We start from the raw sequence: 15,481 nt of genomic DNA on the forward strand, positions 1-15,481 counted from the left end.
GTACCTGGGCAAGGGGCGGGAGCCAACGCTCAGGGAGCTCTTTTGATACTCAAGAATTTAGAGAGGTGTACACAGGGTAAGCGCAGCTACAATCCAATTTTCCTAGAATAATTCTGCTGAGTTTCCTTCCGCTTTCTCAGGTAAGCTGAGAAATTGCAGATTATTTCTCCAGGAACGCCATTCGGCATCCTCAATGCGGTCTTCCAATCTGGTTGTTTGAGCCTGTAACATCACCACTGTATCCTGTATCGTCTGTACATTTTTTGGGAGCTCTACAACTTCTACCTCAGTAGTCATGACCCTTTCTGTAACTTTGTCCCGGTCGAGGCACAGGTGATTAATGTCCATTGCCATTCTGTCCATCTTGGACTCGAGTGCCATGAGTGTCCCTTGTATGGTCTCAGGGATTTCGTTCTTAGCCTGGACCTATGTTCTCCGCTCAGAGACCAGCTGGTTCTCACTTCCATGTTCTCCAGTGCCATGACCTGGGACAGTGTATTGCACTATATTATTAGCTTTCACCATTGTTGGCTCCGGGCGCAGCTATAATTGTGCGGGTAAAGTCTATTCTGGTTATTATCTAGAAGCTGCGTCAAGGCGTCGTAGTATCCACTTCTTTGGTCATTCTATTCTACCAGGCCTCCTTCTCCTGGTTGGACACTACCTGGTCATCTAGGCTGAATTATGCCACTCAGCCTAAAGAGTCTGTCGGGTGTCTTTTTATAGTGGTGCTTATGGCAGTTTCAGTCCCAGGGCCAGCACTGGGTCACCAGAGTCCCGCAGCTAAGCCTCCCATGCATTTAGTTCTGTGGGTATGAACACCTCAAGGCTGACTCCCTGCCTTAGACCCCACTGACCAGCTCCATAGGCCCACTGTAGACACACCTGAGGGGGGGTCACTTTAATAATTCAGGTACTGCCTGTTTAGAGGGTGCTGCATATCTCAAGGTCTCCATCGCTAGTGTCTATCATACAGGACTAGTGTCTCTCCCATCCATAGTAGGCCACTATCTCAGGTCTTTAAATTAGGTAGTTAGCCTCATGGGCATGGGGGGGGGCAAATGTTGCTCATTATGGGCACCCTGCCCATGTCCTCCACTCAAAGGGCAACTGTGTCAGCACTGCAATTCAGGCTCACAGCAGCCCAGGTCTCTTCCCTACTCAAGCACCGGGCCATTTTCTCCATCGCCATGTGGCCTGGAGATCCACCCAATTGCCCAGTTCCTCCAAGGCGGCCTCCAACAGACACTACCATGCAGGGCGCACCTCTGATCCACAGGACTGCAACCCGCCCTTGCGGCGATCTCGTCAGCATGGACCCAGCCCAAGCCGGCAGTACTTCTTCTTGGGCCCTCTCAATGGGATATAAGAGGGCCCCCATTCACTCGGGGGTTCTCCTAACAGGGGTTCTTCCTCGCTGCCCACCGGCGATCTCCCCCACTGGCAGCGTCTTCACTCTTTTGTATGCTGTTTTTTTTTTCTCCCCATTTTGGGGGGGCTGCGGCCTCAGTCCCAACCCGGAGGTGCCAGCTTAATTCTGCAGGCCAAGGAGTACCACGTACCTTTCGGGAGTGGAGCAGTCACTCCCCAGCAAACGTTCAGGGCCGTTCCAGCCTTCTCATCAGGGGATTCTCTCTCCCACTCAAGTGGCCAGTCCCAGGCTGGTCCCGCTGTCCGCAGCCCTCAGCTACACCTCGTTCTTTGAGCAGGTCAGGCAGTGCCACGTAAGGGTCAGGCAGGGCCCTCCCCATTACAGCAGTTCTTTCTTCGCCAGTGATAATTCATGGGGGCTAACGAGGAACCATCCAGCCCGCAGGCATCACTCTGGCAGCATTTGTGTTATTCAAACCAACCAGTCTCGTCAGGATACTTTAGGATTTTGTCCCGGGGTTGGAGCTCAGCCTGAACACATCTACCTGGCCATCTTTTCAGGCCACGCCCCGAAATACACGTTATAAATGATTTTAGGACGCTCCCATTCACGATCTTGAATCAGAACAGCAGTCATGTGCTGGTGTACTGCCAGAACCACAACTTCCCCTTGAACATTACTAAAAACTACCAAAGTGACAGTCTCAAAATTACCTATTAATTTCATCCCTTAATTATCAGTCAGGGTGGCTCTATGCTTATTCTGTATTTGTTTTAACACCTCCAATAACACCGGCAATGAAGATATGCCCTGCATAGCAGTGTAAATGCCTGCAAAGATTGTACCCATGTAGTACACTCCATGGTGGGTGGTATTGTACCAAGGGGAACACACATAGTTAGCATTCTACGTTTGTCTTGGGGTGATGTGTGAGTAGAGACCACTTCTAATTGATTGATTTTTCAAGCAATCCAAAATAGAATGTCATTTCATTTTGTGGGCGTTTTGGCCATGACTATAGACTAATTGCCTGCAGTGCAGGATGATGCACTTCTTGTAGGGGACCAAGAACCAATAATATGGGCCCTGCAGTCTGTAAAACGTATTGTTGAAGTTGTTTATTGAGTTAATAAATACCTTTATATCAGAGATTTTATACATCCAGATGCAGAGTATAACCAAAACACATGGGCCATGTACCCCCCTGCATTATTTATGGTGCCCATTCTGACATTCTGACTACATGTGGTAAGTGTTCACCACATCAAGCTTGGTGTTCCCGATATCCTATTGGAATGTGTAAGTATTAATAATCTTCATATTCAGCGGATGTGGGAGGATCTGAACATGTATGAAAGGGCCTAGTGTTTTTATCTACAGGATTTGACTCCACTCATAAATAAAGTGTTTCAAAGGGGTATGCAGCATGTGCATTTATGTTAAAAGTCACCTTATCACCTGTATGAGGGAAACCACTTCTCATGAGGTGTAAAGTAATGGTGTCCTGAAATTTACTCTTACCTCAACATTATGGTACTTCCATGGCAAGACAGATTCAGAATGAAATGCAAAAATGAAATCAAAATGGGGAATAGCTTTTACTAGTCAAGTGCCTGAAAGACCCATAGCAGAGGTGAAGCTCAAGTCTGAACTGAGGGAGGAAACCAATATTGCAACAGATGTCTCCTCTATTATTAATTATTGGTAAAATCTTGTGTGTGTCAATCAAGATTACTCAAACATCGGTCTGTGGCAGAGAACCACACAATACTTTTCTCACAATTTTATTCAAAATATGGCTCAGGATTAAGCACCCTATACCATCAGGTAAAGTGCAATTTCAAATGCCAATTTACCAACTAGAGACAGTAAATCTGGTGGGACATAATACAGAAACCACTTGGTCATTGCATGAGGATGGAGCATTTTGGGCAATGATCAGTCCTGTGTGGCTAGCAGTATTATTTGTTGTTAGTGAACTCCAGTTCTCCTTTCACCATGAATGGGCACACACAGGAGTGCATGTTATAGAGATTTTCCAACATTTTATTTAAATTATCATCCTAATCTAGTGCAGATAATATGTGTTGATGTAACTGTGAAAACAAACACGATAGTGGGAATGAAAGCAATTAATAAGTAAAATATTAAAAAGAATTGCAACATTGTAACAGTGTTTCAGGAATTCACTGCATGGACTAATGGAATCAGTCCCTGTTCTCCATTACTTCCCTTTTAGCCACTGGCTAAGCTGGTTTAGCACCAAAAGTGCCTATCTAAGCTTTTTGATGTGGTCTTTACCCAGCATACCTTATCTGAAGAACAAACCTACTGTTCTGCACTTTGAGAAGGTCACTCTCTTACTATGTTTTAGTTGTGGTTTCCCCAGCAAGTTGACAAGAAGAAGCTGGCTCTGAGAAACCTGATGTGCTTTTCACTAAGGGAGTTTACAGAACTGTTTACATAAACTAAGCCCCCAGGAAGTCAAGGATTCTCCTCTCTGCCTAATACTTGTCTGTACCAGGCTTAAATACACTTTTCTGATTATTTTGAAAAGGGAAGGCCATGCAATGAAGACGTCAAGGATTTAACATATTATCCTTGTGCCATCTGCATTTTATTCTATAAAATATTATAAATCATACGAATATATCTATAAATAATTGATGCGCTATCAAACTACTATAAAGCCAATGCATGTTGTGCATGTCAAACATTACTCAATGCAGCACGTTTATATATGAGATGGGTGGGCTCAAATAAATAAATATAGCAACTCATGAAATACAATGGAGAGTACATAAGCAGAAAAAAACAAAGATGATGTCAGTCTGTTCAGTGTTAGATGTATTAAAAGGTCACGCTGCCACCATCTCCTAATTTCATCAGCTAAGGACATGGACGGTATCGCTATATTAGCATGCAAGGTGTGCACGCCCAGGGCTACCAACCCAGCTCTGGACTACATCAAAGGACAGGCCTAGGCCTTAGAGTGCAGGCTGAATTAACATGTGAGCCGAGTTGTGAAAAAATCACAATGCCAGTTATCACATGCAGTTGGGCCAAAGCCATCTGTGGCTGAAGGAGGATGACTCAAAGCCCAGTATATGTCTATGTTATGTTTATTATTTTGTAAAAACAAAAGGTACTGACCTACGTCAGACCGGAAATCTATAGTGGCTATCCTTAATGTTGCTAATATTGGCCCATAAACAGTTTTTACATACTACTGTAATGCATAGCAACTAAGGTGGTGGTTGTCTATATTTTAAGTTTGGCTATGCTTGGCTACTGGTCTCATACAAGCTCCTATTGAGAGTAATATTGTAAGTCTTCAAGACTACCCAGGCCTTCTGGTATTACTACTACATTTTCTACCAGACAGAAAGTGAAAGATTACAATCTATCTGTATGTAAGCTTACCAGATGGCTTCATGCCATCAAGAACACAATACTGTAGACCAGGGATATACTTATCATTATTTTTAGGTGTGTGAGTTCAAACGTATCACCTAAAGTGTATTAGGAATACAACTATTGGCCAAAATGCACTAGGAGTAGGCTGTTAAATAAAAACCTAAGATAAACGCCCTGTGCCCGTGGTGACAGGGAGCCATTTGTTGTGTTATCAGTGAGTGGCAGATAGGGCATTACAATAGTCTGGAAGGTTGGTGAGAGGCACATTGAGGAAAAAGGTAGTAACGTTCCAAATAGCTCAACAGGTGTGACTATTGCTCGTGAGGTTTGCAACAAGGTCCAGTAAAAGTCCAATAAACGGGCAGAACAACATCTTAGTGAAAGGTGGGCATTTAGGACTGTAAACAGTCACATTACCCACCAGTGCCAAAAGCCTCTGTTAGCTCTCAGTTGAGTGTTCCTGGAAGACAAACAATGACCAGTATTTCTGCATCTGATGATGGTAGCTCACCTGTGTGGCTTCTCCTCTGGTAGTAGGACGTCAAGGTTAGGCTTGGCATACTAGTCGCCCCTCCATTCATAGGACCATATCTCAGTATTTTCTGGTTAAAGTAAAAATGTTTTTGGTGTCCTATGCTGTTTTGTTAGAGTGAATACATCTTTTTGGGTCTATATTTTGGGAACCATGGGTCACAGTTAATTCAATCTTTCACTGTGGCTCCTTATTGACATGTGTCACCATTTGAGATAATTTTAGAAGCTTGCGAGACACAGAAGGATATTGCTGGAGGTGCAGGGGAACTCTAATTCAGAGTTTGATGAGACCAAATTAGTTTGATGTTCAGTGCGTATTCCAGGTTTCCAGGTACAGGAATTAGGAGTCCTATCTGTCTCTGCACATTCTCATAGCTCACTAGGAAGATATTGGCCCTCAGTTCGGTGCCTTCGTGTAAGGAGAAGCCAAGGGTTGTGTGTAGGATTTTCAAACACAGGAGGAAGGGTTGCTTTGCAGAGTTTGCCTTAAAGCAGATGCAGGGAACTGGCTCGGCCTACAATTTTGTGTATTGTGGCCTGAGTCAAAGAGTTACACACCAGCTTTTAAGCCAACAAATCTACAGGTTATGTAGGTAGACGGAACTTTCTGCAGTATGCAGGTTTCCCACAAAAAGCACCCCCACATAAGCAAGTACACAAAGGGAAAAGAACAATAGAGCATGATTATTTAAATTCTACAGGGGGTGAATCACTACACAAGGAACAGACATATGCTATGTTTTAACTATCATCAAAATTGTGCCTAGCTATGCAGTCTCTGCAAAGGTCATTGGGGAGATTAGTCACAAAGCATGATATAAAGAGGCCTTTGCTTTCTTCTTGGCCACTGATCTTACTGGAGTCTGTGAATCTGAGACATTTATTTAAAAATTTTGAACACATTTTGAACACATTTTGAAAAGCCAAAACAAAGAAGAAAACGTTGTCAGTGGTTTTTAGACTTCCATTCATCAGTGGTTGCTGCCCAAATCAGCGGATTTTTTAATGCGTGGGCAAGAGTCATGATCAATCAGCGGCATACGCTTGAGACAATATCTCTGCCTCATTCAGTTCACCCTTCCAGCAATTCTTCCGCCAATCACCTCTTGCATTCCTTCAGACTTGCACAACATTGATGCCTGGTTAGTGTTCCCCAAGACAATTCTGTCGGTTTCTCGTTGTAGTGACTTGGTCAATATCTTGTAAATGCTTATAAAAACTGATTTCTAAACTCCACAGTCAAAGTTTGTGTCAACCACGGATGCCAGTGCGCCTCTCTTAGCTTATCATTATTGTGGGTGCTCCTGATGGTGCCAAACAGGCTTGTATTTTACTTTTTATTTGGTCAGTTCCCTGTTACTTACCTTCAGAACAGTTGAATAGATTGAAACTCTGGCTCTTCAGAACAGTTAATCCGGCCTGGGAAAGGGCCAGGACAAGCCACTATCTGCCACTCCCCAACACCTTCTTTATAACATGAAGAATATCGAACCGGTGTAGCATCATGGAACTTAGCCTGTTCTGTCAACTGAGTCTTCATAAAGACCTCACCAAGAATTCGCTAAGGAGCTAAAAGATCATCGGCAGTTCTAGCTGTATTTTCTAATGTGTGTATAATCACTTAATAACGTCTCTCTCGAGTCAATCTCTCTGTCTCTCTATCTACTGAATATCAACATTGTGCATGGACTGTAAACTACTCACCTCAACGTTTTCCAATATATTTTAGGGGTTAAATAAAATTATGTGTAGTCAATGAAGCCCTCAGTGATCAATATACATTTGGCACTGTTCTGTCACTTAGCATTAATGTAATAAAAGCACTTAATAATACAAATGTCATCACCATAATTTATGTTACTTTGGTCTTTGTGGGACAAGGTTTTTGGTGCTTTTTTAAATAAATTGTTTTTTTATTATTTTTAAAGACAGTGTTGTGAGGATATTTTGGTGTTGTATACAGGCATGTTTATTTTAGCTTGGTTCTGAGGTCTGCACCCTCTTAACTAGTTACTTGCCATTTTATTCCTCAAATTATTTTATTGCAAGGATTCATTATAGTGGTGATGTTTTGTCCTTCCATGCACAATTGTTATTCATTTGTCTGCACAACATTTCATCCTGTGCTGACTCCAAAGCTATACACAATAGTTTACTGGGTATTGCCGGTCCAGAGAGTGCAATGTCTACCTTACACAGACAAGACGCATTATCATGTATGGGCAGTTCCTAGAACACCAACACGTTGTATTAAGAAACAACAGACTGTCCGAAAATAAGGCAGCGGGGGCATTTCAGCCAGCTTTCCATCACATGCTGCACATTGTTGCAGTTTCTGCTTAAACCTCACACTTCCTCTTTGTCTACGTGGGAGGACTGCTAGCAGACTAACAGACCTCTAACACAGGTTACCTCTAACACAGGCATGGGGATTGGGCTTCCTTCCCAGTACTAGATGGGTGGATTAGGGCTACCACTGCTTTTGCTCTCTTGTAGAAACTTAGTAGTGTAGGTAGGGCTATAAGGGATACCATTTTGAGAATACTGTGTGACTCTTCCTGAGTTTCACTTTCCTGGTCATTGCAGTAACAGTGCTGTGTTTCATTATCCTCATAATTGCAATTCATGCCTTTTTATGTAGAATACAGTTGCTTCAATAAAATATATATTGACCCAAGATCTGCTTCTGTTTGTCTTCGTCTTATTGAGACTTATATATCTGAGAAAGGGGTATGATCTGTTCTACCACAACTTCCTTGAGGAGTCTGAGTGTCATGTGATAGGGTGCCACAAATCACTTCTACCTTTGATATTGGTGAGAAGCTGCTAGATAGTCAGAAGGGTTAGGCCAGCAGTTGTTACACAGTGTGGGATCAGACTCAGTTCCCCATACTCAGTGGTATTACCACCCAAAATCCAGCTGTCTTGTTACTACAGCAAGAGTGTACGACATGACACCCAACATTGGTATGCACCAGGTTTACGGATCTCCAAAGTATCTCAGTCTCATTTCATACGAAGGCACCCTAACTATCTTATACGGAGACATCAGTGGTGTTAGGAAATATCCTCATCAGTGAGGCAGGTAGTACCTATTTGACGCTGTAGGTTGTTCAAGCTTGAACTCTTAAAAGGATTCCCCAATTGGTGTTTCTTTCTCAGAACAATTCAATTCCATTTCTAAAAATGGCAGACCAAAACAGGATCGTAATTGCTGAAAACATGAGACTCCCTCTCAAAACACATTTATTAAACAATGGCCTCACAGATGAGGGAGGAGCGGTTACCTTTGTCGCTGAGGCTCACAACACATACAGAAAAGAATTTTGTTTTTCTTGAGGCACTTTTCCACCAGCAGATGGGAACACACACACACATCTAATCGCTAAACTCCAACAATTGCACCCACTTAGTACATACCATATGTGTATTTAGAAATACCATTATCTAATCAAGAGCACCAAAATTGGCTTGATGGCACCCTACCCAATATTCCACAGGATGTTAGACTAGGTCCTTTAAGTAATAATGGGTCTACATGGCCAAAATTAGCCACCTATACACCACACCCTAATGCAGATGCAACGACTGTAGTGTAAGTACACCTCCTATACACGAATTTAGTAGAAATATATAGACGATTAATACAATTTGTAAGGCGTATTTTGAATACCGCCCCAGCTAGAGGTGCTCCAGTGCAACCTCATGTGACCACAGCGGACATTAATCCTGCCACTGTGCATTCAATTATGGGTAAGGTACCCACCAAACGTGGAGAAAATTCTGTTTTAGTTAGCACAAAAAACTAGCGATTTGGAAGCAATGTTTCCCCACGTGGGACCCCAAGATAAACACAGAATTCTTACGATGTGCTGGCCATTCTGGATAATTCTTGCAGTGGACAACTGCACCACTCGAGGTGCAGTGTTTGCTGCATTTTACACTACTGCATATGGTACACCGACACTTGTGAATCTTCTGTAAGTGCTAAAACAAATTCAGGATGAATATGGGGCTGTCCTGGCCCTGGCCGTAGGTATGGGGGTGCAATGAATGGGCAATTTTGCCACAGCATCCTTAATAATATTAAGTAACCTCAAAAGGGGAAGCAGTTGCATTGGCAGTACGCCAACAGCTCCGGGATGTTCAAAACAGCTAAACCACAATTACAAGGTAAATTCAACAAGGATTCTGCCAAGCAAGCAGCTGAGGGTTCTGAACAATCCGACAAGGATTCTGCCAAGCAAGCAGCTGAGGGTTCTGAAAAATGCTGGGATAAACAAAAACAAAATAAGGATAATGTAAAACAAAGAGGAGAATCTCTGCGACTGGAGACCTCAGAGAAACAATACAATTTAAGAAATAGGGTTAGTTTAAAAACTCCTGATAGACATCAATATATTGAGACACACCAAGCTTGTTCTTTTGAGGACTCACCGGACAAACGCAGTGAGAGGGGAGGGCGTTCTGAACAATGAAATGAGTATGTGAAACCAAGAAAAGATTCACAATGCTCACCTGAGCTTCATAAAAAAGGAAGAGAAACATCCCCAACAGAAAGCACATTTTAAAAAGAAAAAAGTGGCAGCAATTTCGGACAGAAATGCCACACATAATGAGAACCCTACTGAAGAACAGGTTGTGGGCACTAACTCTGCTAGTCAGCATGGCAGAAGTCCCAATAGTTCACCAGAATCTTCGAGAGCTTCTAGATGTGATAGCAGCTAACGACTTTTCAGAAGTCAAAACTGCGGACAAGCATGCCCACCCCCAGATAGGCTCTATAAAGTAAAAATACTACTTGAAGGAGACATAGAGGGCACAATTAAAGTTATATTCTGGGAAAATTATCATTGTTTTATGACATCCTATTGCCAGAATAAGATTGGCCACCAGAGTTTATCTGTAATCTCCCACTAGGGAAAGATATAATTGAACCCTCTTTCTCTATCTTTGTCCCTGAAGAATTAATACGGGCTTATGCAGTAGAATGGGCACTGGCACCAGCCCCAGAGTTGGATCGCACCCATGTAGGATGGGATAAAGACTCCCCCCACCGCATAATACCTGTAAGATCAACACCATTACTACAACCCCAATACACCATTAAACATGAAGCCAAAGCACCAGTTAGAAAAATACTCACACAACTCGAGTACCAGCGTATAATAGAACTCTGCATATTAGCAATGAACAGCCCTTTGTTCCCAATAACTAAGACAGACCATTCATTTAGAATTGCCTTAGATTACAGGCACTTAAACAGTCACACACGCACATTTGCTATATAAAATGCATACAACCCAGGACCTATGAACATTTTAGTGTGCAAAATATACAAAACAACCTTGGATATTTCCAATGTTTTTTTCTGACAAAATACAGTGCCTGAAAGTAGGGATCTGACTGCCTTCAGCGCATTAGGGTTGTCCAGGAATTTTTATCGACTCCCACAAGGGTACATGAACAGCCCTGGATTGTTCTCAACACGTGTAACATGCATAATACATGACATTGACCCTGAGGTGTTGTCTTATATAGATGACATCTTTCTGACAGATGACAACCTTGTCACACACCTGAAACGGGTGGACCGCATTGTGGTGGGATGCGCTGAAATAGGCTACAAATTTAACTTAAAGAAAACAAAGATTGCCTTTCTCAGTGTCCTGTTTTTGGGATACAAGTTATCAGATGAAGGAAAGAGCCTGGCACCTCCCTTTTTAGAAACGTGTTCAGAATCACAACCACCAAACACCATCAAAAAGCTACAATAATAAGTGGGCTTTTTCAATTTTGGCAGAACTTGCATTCTAAATTATGCACAACACATTAAACCGCTTTATGATTTGAAACACCTAGTCTTCTCAAGGAAATATTGGACAATTGAACATGCATGCATTCTCAGAGCATTACAGTAGGACATGCTTGAGGCAAAACATTTACACACATGTGACAACAAAACAAACTTGGTCATCAGAGTAATAGCTGGTGCCTTTGAATTTGCCTATGTAACATTCAATAAGGGTGACACCATTCTAGTAGTATAAAAATCACATTTATATTCCTTGGCTAAACTACGCTTTGTTCCCACTGAAACAATTCTGACTTCTATACCATTGGCTGGCATAAAAGAGAGACCTCTGGCCCAGGGAAAACACATTGTTGTTGTGACCCGAATACCAGCCTTACAGTCTGTCATAAAAGCCAGCGTTCCAAACGCAAAAGTATTACACGCAAGTTGGATTCAATGGGCAAGATCTCTGACAGCCATTGATGTTGATTATGTTTTAGACCCAAAACTACAGACCCAAGAATTCCTTCAATATGAACCTGAATACCCAACACCTACAAACACTTTGCCTATTGATCAATACCAATGATCATTAACACTAATGGTTCAGCACAACCAGCAGTAGGCACCAAACAACAATACTCCGCAGCTTACGCAGCTGTGAACGGATGCATGTGGGATGGCAAGTTCCACTCTCAAAATATATGCATGCAGACCCTAGGAGACTGCACTGCACAATTGGCAGAGTTTTAGGCTCTAATACTGGCACTGGAACATGAGGACCCTGAACATTAAACACTCATTGTATGTGATTCATAGTATTGTGTCCCGTCCTCTAATGAATACCTGCATTACTGCCACCAGAAAGGGTTCAAAGATTCAAAAGGGAACACCTTAAAACATAGACTTCTGTAGGTGACAGTAGCAGAACTAAAGGAGAAACTACCAAATACCCATGTAGGACATACAATGGGCCATCAACGTGCAGGAATAAATGTTGCAGGAAACACATTGGCTGATTAGGAAGCCAAGTCAGCAGTAGCCATGGCCTCTTTTGCTGCAGTTACTCTTTCATGGACGAGGTTGGATGATGAAACACTGACTGCCATGAAAGCTTTGGCTGAGAGCAAGCTCTTACCAAAGGTATACCCCTGAAATATTCCTATCATCTAAGTGCCCTAAATGTTGCATTTGTGACACTACTAGGGGTGGGTGATTGTGTAATCCCCAATAAAGAGCAGAATTTAGATCTAATAAAAGCAGCGCGTGAAGGGGTTGCTGCTGCCCATGCAGTTGTGGCGGCTGCAATTTAATTATTGCAGAAACACTATTGGTGGCCTGGTGTATAGAAACAGGCCAGACAGTATGTCTTTTGTTGTGATATCTGCCAACAAATAAGAAAGTCCACCCCAAAACACCCACCGCAGACAATCCTTCTAATTTCCATCTCATTTCCAACAAACCACTATAATGTGTCCCCTAACACCTGATTTTGATTACAAATACATCTTAGCCGCTGTTGATTCTTGCTCCAGATTTCTATGGGTATGGCCACAATGATCAGCTAATGCCCGAACTGTTATTAAAGATTTGCAAGTCTTCATATGGACATATGCAGTTGCAGCATTCCATTCAGAGCAGGACCCTGCCTTTGCCCCCAGGGCATTCAGGGGCACCATGACAATGATGGGTGTGCAACTTCATTTCTCGTCTCCCTATCATCCTGAAGAAAACGTGGTGGTGGAGTGGAAACACTGGGACTTAAAGCAATCCTGAATGGCTACGGTAGTAGGTATGTGTTGTAGTTGGCTTAGCCACTTGAATGAAGTTCAGAAAGCACTTAATAAACTGCCCAGAAGGTCCTTCGGAGGGCGCACCCCATGCAAATGTATGTCCCAGATCTTGGTGTTCCTGGCGCAGAGGCAGCAGACACACCTTTTGCAGAAATTACAAAATTTCTGGGATGGAAACTCATCTGCATATGCCGCCACCTTGGGAATGAGGGATTTACCAACAACATCAACTGGCTGGATTCCAAGGGTTGGGGATTTAGTGTGCGAAAAATTGCTGTAAAAAACAAATTCGGCCCTGGATATCAAGGACAGATCCAGTCCTGGGAATACATAGTACCAGACCTGTCATTCTACCACCGCTGCCTGGTTCCAAAGAAAACCACTTTGTATCAGTTGACAATGTCGAGTTACACCAAGTGGCCAGTCCTGCACAGTAGACAATGGGGGCTCCTAGGCAGTACCGAACCCATCTCACGGCCAGTTAGGATGTGCCTCTTCAAAACTTACCCAACAGTGATGAGACTTCCCTAAGCTTGTGGGGGGTGGAAAATGAACTTTCATTAATGCCTGTCTCTACATCATTGACAAGAGATGTCCAAAGTTCCTAACTGGCTGTCTAATTCTACTCAAGTGGATGGAATAATTTACTACAAACCACCACGGGATACATCTGCCAATTCTTCTTCTCCAACACCGGTTCGAGTCTTTGCATGCACTGCATCTGGATATTTTGCTGACATCAATGACTCTCTTTCAATTTCTTCAGCATCTTCAGCTGTACCTGTATCAAGAGCAAGTGAGCTATTCAATTGGGTTAAAAATAACTATCTGATTCATCCATGGAACTATTTATGGGTCCTGTTAATTGGGCATGCCTTCCTTCTTTGGATTGGTTTTGTCATCATTTTCTTTCCGCTGATGCATGGTCACTATCTTCCTGAACACTCCGCTATCGAACTGGTGGATGAGATTTTGAAACCTTACCTATCCTCACATAAGGTCTGAAGGGACTTGTCCCTGGTGAGCATTTCAGCTATTCCAATTCCTGATGAGATTGTTTGGGATAAAGTTCCATTTGATATATTCGGTCCAACAGAAATTATTCAAATTCCATACATATTTAATGAACGATGTAATAACACCTGGGGTTGTTTCTGATGATTGGGATATGAAAACAGTTGATTCTATGCTTCCTGAGCTTGAATGCTATACCGTGTTTGAAAAAGAAGATGTTTACCAAACAGCAGCAAACTATGGGGAAAGGTTCAGTTACTATCATTTCGGACATCACTTTATACATAAAGGCAGCACCTCAAGAACTGTTTATATTTACACACAATGGTAACATTGTCCAACTCTGCCAGTGGGGAGTTCTAAAACATATGTAGAAAAGTTTGCATATTTTACTGGGCATAATGATGGAAATACTGAGACTTATTATTTTAAACTGCCTCCTATGAAATTGGTGAATGTCTTCTTAACCAACAGCAAAATAATTTATTCTGATTCTTTTGTTTCCCAGTTGGATATTGAAGGCTATGAGTTTCGGTTGAAGTCAATTGATTTAAAAAATGTATGGGAAACTAAGCTTTGTTTAGAGCATGTCTTTTTCTGTTGGAAATTATATTTTAAATGACACAGTACCAAAAACAAGTTGTTTAGGCCTAGCTAAGATTAAGGAATTAAATGTCCCCAGTATACCGTCACCTGCTAAGTTTGACAAATGGCAAAGGATTTTAAATGTCACTGAAGAACAGCTTAAAGGATGGATCCAAAATGGAACATTTAAGTTGACACTTTTCAGTCCAAACGGGGCGTATTGTGGCCAGTGGCCAAAGATGGTTGACATTCATGTTTTGTAAACTGCACAGTGGGTTTTAGGATGAATGGACCAGGCCATTGTTATACCTCAAAACAACACTCTGACATCATTACCACATACAATGTGGGTAAACTATGTCAACAATGGTTAAAGTCTTCCAAACAACAATCTGACATCATTACCACATACAATGTGGGCACACTATGTCAACAATGGTTAAAGTCTTCCACACTAGCAGCCGTTAAAGAACACCTTAGTCTCCTGGCAAAAAACACACACTTAGAAGATTTCCTGTTAGGTCTTGGAAACAATATGCAATATATAATGCAATATATAATGACATGTGGTAACTTTCACAGATAAAAGTCCCCGCCCAGTTGAGACAAATAGATCAGGAAAACCTCCAGAAAGCTCTAGCTGTTGTAGATAATGGTATGAACACTTTGTCCAATTGCATTTGCACCTTAAACAATATTGTTTCAACTGCAATTGACATCATACAAAATTATATGTAATTTTTACATCATGAACAGAGTCAGCTTAGGTCCATTATGCACTTAGGTTGGATGTTACAGATACTGAAAAGTAGTTGCATACCTTGGAAACACATCAGCTTCAGCAACTTGTTTTCTGCATTCAATTTGATGCAAAATCAACAACTAATGGCTAAGAAAGAAGCAGCATATATCATGTTAAACATAGAAAAGTTGCCTTTCACTGTGGCGGAAATACCATCTGCAGTTTGGTTA

The sequence above is a fragment of the Pleurodeles waltl genome, chromosome 6 (genome assembly GCF_031143425.1).
Source record: "Pleurodeles waltl isolate 20211129_DDA chromosome 6, aPleWal1.hap1.20221129, whole genome shotgun sequence".
NCBI lineage: Eukaryota > Metazoa > Chordata > Amphibia > Caudata > Salamandridae > Pleurodeles > Pleurodeles waltl.